General features: G+C 45.6%; 1 pseudogene; it reads left to right on the top strand.

Moving 5' to 3' along the window:
- Positions 1-2,718: 2,718 nt before the first annotated feature.
- Positions 2,719-3,853, top strand: LOC149367710 (uncharacterized; annotated as a pseudogene).
- The last annotated feature ends 2,708 nt before the right edge of the window (positions 3,854-6,561 follow it).

Raw genomic sequence — 6,561 nt, 5'->3', positions numbered from 1 at the left:
AAAAGTCGCAAGATGTGTCAGGGTTCCTCCAGACTGACCACCGGGCCGTATATGCATTCTCAGTTGACGTTGAGGATCTGTTTTATTCTGTACATCAAACTGAACTGCTGGTTGCCGTGAAGGAATCTATTGAAAAGTCCGGGGAACTGTCTTTTCGGTCCTCAGCAGGTGTGTCTCTTGACGATTTTTTAAGGCTTTTAGAATTTTTATTTGAGTGTTACTTTTATCCTTTTTGACAAGCAGCCGTTTCTGCAGCGCAACGGAATTTGCATAGGGTCCTGTGTGGCTCCTATTTCATGTGATATTTTTTTAGCTTATGTTGATCGCCTTTTGCTTTTGTCGCTTTTATCGGAGGTCCGGTTTTAAAGGTTTTTAGATATGTCGATGATTTTTAATCTTTTTAAAAGCCTTTATAACTCAACCATTGAGGATTCCGTCGGCGATGTCTTAAGAGCTTTTAATGATCACGGTAAAGGCCTGACCTTTACGCATGAACTTCCCCAGAACGGTGAGATACGCTTTTTAGACCCGAGGTTGAGGTTTGGTTCGGGACACACCTGTTGGGCGTATTTCCCACGCGCGAAGAAGGAACTCTTGCCCTACGATTCGTCTCACTCTAAGACCGTTAAGAGAGCAGTAGCAATGCTCTGCCTTGAATCCGCGCTTCGGAAATCGTGTCCGCACGAGATGCACGGCAGTTTCGACCATCATGTGCGCAGGCTTTTGGCCGCAGGCTTCCCTTGCTCGGTCCTTACGGCAGTAGCCGAAACCCTCCTGAAGAAGTTTCGCCCTCGAGGAAACGTGGCTGCAACTGAACGCGCAAAGCCCAAACCTGAGGTGATGCCTTATATTCACAAGGTGTCACATAATCTCAAAAAAGTGGCCAGCAGGCACAAAGTGCCTTTTGTATTCTCCGCGCCAAATAAGTTGGCAAAGCTGTGCCCCCGCATTGCGGTGATGGTGAGCGCGGTTGCAAAAAGCAACATGAAGAAGCCTTCGTCAAATGTGCTTTAGGAGTGGTTTACGAGGTCCCCCTGTCCTGTGGAAAGTGCTATATTGGGCAGACAGGGCGTTGCATCAATGAACATTTAAGGGAGCATGCTCAAAATTTGATAAATCAAGATAAGCTCGCGAATCTACTTTCGCACGTAATGGGGTGCAGCTGCGCGCCACGGTTCAAAGAAGCAAAGGATTTAGGCAGAAGTAAAAGCACAAAATGGAGAGTTATTTTAGAGGCCTTTCATATTCATAAAAAAGTCTAGCCAGTGCATCAGCGACCCTTCCATAAGTTTGTACTCGGCTGAGCGTATGTTTTTGGACAACGTCATATAACGTCACGTAACATCCTGGCCCGTTTCTTTTTCTTCTGTCGATTCTCGAAATGTTTCGGTCATATCTCATCCATATCTGTTCCTTTTGTCATTTTCATGCTCAGATTTACCTACCTTATCTGGTTCCCGTGCTTTCTTCAGTGATATAATGTGAGCTTAGATAAGTGTGAGCCATCTAAAACTGTTAAAGTAGCCTGGAGCCGCCCGGTTCCAAAATGTAGAACCAATTATGGAAATCAAATGATGAAATTTAAATTGGCTACACTTCTGAATCGCATGATAAAGGATGCTAACATTAAGATATCAGATATATCCCCAAAATAACTTCGTTTATTGTTTGTATAATGCTGTGATGTGATTTTCTAGTTCTTCTTGCCTGTTTTGTACTTACTTTTTCAACGATGTTGCCATATCCGACTGTGTTCTCTTGCCGCACGCTTCTGTCCTGTCCCGTGTGTTGGGGGGTCAGGGCTTTTCAAGCTGTTCACACAGCTTTTCTCCTGTCCTCCTCGCAGCATCTTTTTGTTGCGGAATAAAATTTCAATTTCAAAAAAAATTGTGCGCATGCGTGTGAAGACTATAAATGTGTTTCTTGCATTTATCAATAAATAAGTTGTTAGTAGCGCTCCGTGTGTGTCGTTTCCTTTCTTTGTGTTCGTCTTTTGCACTGAACCGTTTCAACTGCCTCAACACCGGCGGCCATTTCAACCACGGTCCTTTGTTCTGGCGCCATCCGCCAGTGTGACCCTCCATCTTCAGTGGCACAGCCTACCAGGATGTTGACAACTGGCTGTCTTCGTATGATTGAGTGAGCAGCTGCAAGTAGGATGACACCACCTTACGGATGTCGCGAACCTCTGGTTTCGCAACCATGATGCAGACCTACCCACTTCATCCGTATTTAGGAACTATTTTTGCGAGCGCAATCCCCGTGCCGAGCAGCGTTTACCTGTTCGGACTCAATACACCGAAGAGACCATCACTAGTTACAATCAGGATATGATTGACCGCTGTAAACGTGTCAACTCCGCCATGACTGACGCGAACAAGATTCATCACATCCCCAAAGGCACTGCAGGCGACGGGTTTCAGATGGTCCTCGCGAAGGATCCTATCCCCCGTCAGTGTGGTCTTTAGGCTTTGCCAGAGCTATGAAAACCTTCGCACGCAGAACGCTGGGGACCTCGGCAGGACTGTGCCGCCGCCGCTCTGCCGCATTCTGTTCTCCAGCAGCTCTGTGATAAACGTGGCCACGGTTGCCTTCCGGGCGACCTCCACAACCGATCTCCTACTTTTCTTTGTGAGAGACAAAATATAGCATATTTGGGCTCGGTGTTGAGCAGTGGGCAGTAGATTTGGGCACTAGGCACGGCGGAGCACAAGGATTATGCGTATCACAAGCCCCACCTTGGTTTTCATTCAGGCGGTGCACATCATCGCAGCAAAAGCGTTCACCAGGCGAAACATGCTTCGGTTTTCCTGTTGAAGTGGCCGAGCAGCACGTACCCTGGATCAGCCACTAAATGGACAGCACCTGCGGAATAGAAAATCCGGACTTGCGCACTTGAAAACTTCCGCTTTCTGATTATCGCGAGCCGCCATCGTTACGTCATCAGTTCCGATGACTATATATATGGACCTGCCCTGCTGTGCGGTCTGTGGGCACGGCGAGAGCACAAGGTTTATGCGCCTCGCAAGCCCCTTCTTGTTTTTCATGCAGGTAATGGACAGCCGTCCTGTTCACGCTTACCATAGTGACGATGTCTGTCTTTTGCTTCTGCCGTGCCCACTGCCCATGAGCAGAACGCTTCAAGCAACTTACCGTTTTTTCGCAGACTTGCTCTGTTCTTGTGGCGATGTGGGACCTAATCCTGTCCCGAATATTACTGAAACTATGCTCAAACAATTTATTGATGAACTGAGTGAACTGAAACAAACCACACAGTCTGTGTGTCAACAACTAGGCGAAGCAAATGACAGGATAGCGTCTATCGAAAGGAAACTGGACGGACTCACTTCAACCCTCACTAATTATTCCCAGAGAGCAGATGAACTGCAGAACACTGTCGATACATTTCTCCGGAAGACTTGGAAAACTGGAGTAGGAGAAACAACCTAATTGTCCATGGCGTGAAAGAAAAAAATGTACAACACCAGGGCCTAGAAGCATATGTGTCTAAAAAAATTTTGAGTGACATACTGCAGGTGTCTATTGTATACATCAAGCGAATCCACAGAAATTTAATGCGCGCTGAAAACAAATGTTGCTCAATGATCTTAAGTTGTTGGACGGAAGGGACAAGGGTAGGATTCTTCAAAACTGCCGCAAACTGAAAAAAAAAAACAACGGAATACTGCATCTCTGAAGACTTTTCGCCACGGGTTCAGTCGATACGCAAGAAGCTTAAAGTGAACGCCCAACAGCTGAAATCGGGCTGTTTTTTGACAAGATAAACATAAACGAAAAGCTGTTCCTATGGGAAGAAACTCGTGAAGAGAGGGTACCTGTAAGTGGTGAATGACCAGTCTGTCAGGTATCTCGTAAATATGGCAGACATGCGCACATTGCGGGATTACCCAGCCAACGGCTAGATGTCTACCCCACTGCAGGCCCTCTTTCTTTTTCTTTGTTGAATATTAATGCCAAAATCGTATGGAATAAATGCGATGACCTAGACGCTCTCCTTACCACACACGACCCAGGCGTTACAATCATAACTGAAACGTGGCTGAACGAAGCAACATTCCAGACACAGAAGTAATACCCAAAACCCACGACATAGTACGGCATGATCGCAGCACAAGGGGAGTGGCGTAGCTATAGTGATAAAAAGGAATTAGATTACCGAGTTATTCCTCATAACAGAGGCATCGAAATGGTTTGTATATTGCTTCGGCTTTGTCATCTGAAAATTTTGATTGGTTCTGCGTACAGTCCCACGGATGCTGACACTTCGGTTCTTGAACGATTGCAGGATTTTATGGAAGAACACCGTGGACGTAATACTCACATAATTATGTGTGGTGACTTTAACTTGCCAAGATTTAATTTGGAACTTCTGCCGGGAGTAACGTCATGTCGACACTCCGATCTTTTGCCTTTGCATTCAACTTAAAACGGGTCGTGCAGGGGCCGACACGTACTGCATGAGGTGCAAGCTCGATTCTTGATATTAGTATATTAGCGATGTCATTGACAGACTTGGTTTCTGTATTGATACCATCCAAGTAATTTCTGACCACGAAGCAATACTCTTCAAAAGAAACATGGTACGGCCGCTTGCCTTTGAGTTAAGAACACCGTTTTTTGACATTAACAATGCCCTAGACGAAAGAATTTTAGATTTATTAGAGCAAGACTACTATCAATTCATAGAAAATTACGCGACTGGTCTCATGAATCTCAATGACCTACGGGTGCACTTAGAGACACATGAATGTATCGCAAGATACGTGCCGAAGGAATATAGAAAAATGAATTGCACTAGTTCATGGACCACGCATGAAGTGATCCAGCTTAAACGTCGCATCGAGCGCCTAGGAAGCCACACGATTGACGGTAACTGGTTGTCCTAGGCCAGGGGTCACTGCCCTATCCTCTGAGTCCGCTCTATTTTATCTGCTTGAATGCCAAATTTTTTTTCTCATCGGCTCCGTTGAACGCTTTTCTGTATTTTCATTTCTCTGATGATTCTTTATGAAAGCCAAGTTAAATTGTTCGCGCTGCTTAAACTTAGTGCGTTTCAGCTAGACATGAGATTCCTCAAGTACAGATGCGATGGTAGTTTCTCCGGACTTCGGTGGCAGCTCAGGTAGAAAGAAGATACGGGATAGGACACAGGACTAAAAAACACTGACATCCAACTGTTTATTTCACTAAACGTGCCACGTAAATATACACACCAGCAAGGGTGAAATTTGCGAAAAGGAGAAAGAGCAAAGGGGAAAACAACGCTCGTCACGATGTCACAGCATAGCACCTGGAACCTAACTCCAATCATCGAAAAATCTGAGTTCCTTCTGCGTCAATACGACCGATGGCATGCTCACACACTTATCCATCGCACGCGCTATCTTCACCGCCTTGATTATTTCCCAAACTCTCTGATCCTTACGGTTACTCTCAATCCACCATTGATTAAATGCTAGCACGCATGGCTTTCTTCGAAGCTGACGTCCACAATTTTTAGCGCAGTTTCGACAGTGCAGGCTGAGCTGACTCTGGTTTACTTCATTTGCGTTGATATTGTGTTCTCTCAATCTTTTATTATCACATCTGCCTGTCTCTTCGATATATTCCCGGCCATACGACAAAGGCGCGCGTTATACAACCCTCTCTTGATAATTGACGAAGCGGTATTTGATGATTACAACCGCAAGGGCTCTCCTTAGTTGCGAATGGGTTTGTTTTCTTGCATAAAACTGGCAATTTTAACGGCGCAGAGAACACAACTTTAATGTCCATTCTCTTCGCTGCTCCCTTCTCCGGTGCGTTAATGCTGCTCCCTTCAAGACACTCAGCAAGATTTCTATCATGCGTAGCAAGATTTCTATCATGCATGGCAAGAAAAAGATCACTTAGTACTGGAGCAATACACGATCCAAAGCAAAGTCCTCGCTTTTGCAGATAGGTACATATGTCGACGATGAAGAAGGAACGCAGACCAAAGAAAAAACAAAAAACAGACGTTTCGGCTCCCGTACGGGAGCCTTGTTCACATTGAAATGAAGCAAGCAGCTCAGTGGCATTACATATGCTTGAAAAGAGGGCACAGGGAGCGTGCGTAGATTGGGTTAAGATTTGAGGTTCCTTGTATAAGGTTCCTTGTTCCGACTGTGACTACGCATATATTGGCGAAACCGGAAACTTCGAGAGGCGGCTAAAAGAACATAGTAACGATGTACGTAACAAAAAAGTGGATTCAAATGCTATCGCCGAGCACGCAGTATATACAGGCATGACATCGACTGGGGTCGGGCACACGTGCTTTCAACGGAAAAGAAGCTACGCCCTCGCCTGCACTTGGAATGATTAATCATCCAAACTACTAGTCACACCCTCAACCGCAATGATGGAAATCATAACCCAATCTACGCACGCTCCCTGCGCCTCTTTTCAAGCATATGTAATGCCACTGAGCTGCTTGCTTCATTTCAATGTGAACAAGGCTCCCGTACGGGAGCCGAGACGTCTGTTTTTATATTTTCTTTGGTCGGCGTTCCTTCTTCA

The sequence above is a fragment of the Amblyomma mixtum genome, chromosome 1, assembly GCF_055824585.1.
Source record: "Amblyomma mixtum isolate Tamu chromosome 1, ASM5582458v1, whole genome shotgun sequence".
Classification (NCBI taxonomy): domain Eukaryota; kingdom Metazoa; phylum Arthropoda; class Arachnida; order Ixodida; family Ixodidae; genus Amblyomma; species Amblyomma mixtum.
Note: the sequence above shows the minus strand (reverse complement) of the source record. Positions and strands in the feature narration are given on the sequence as shown.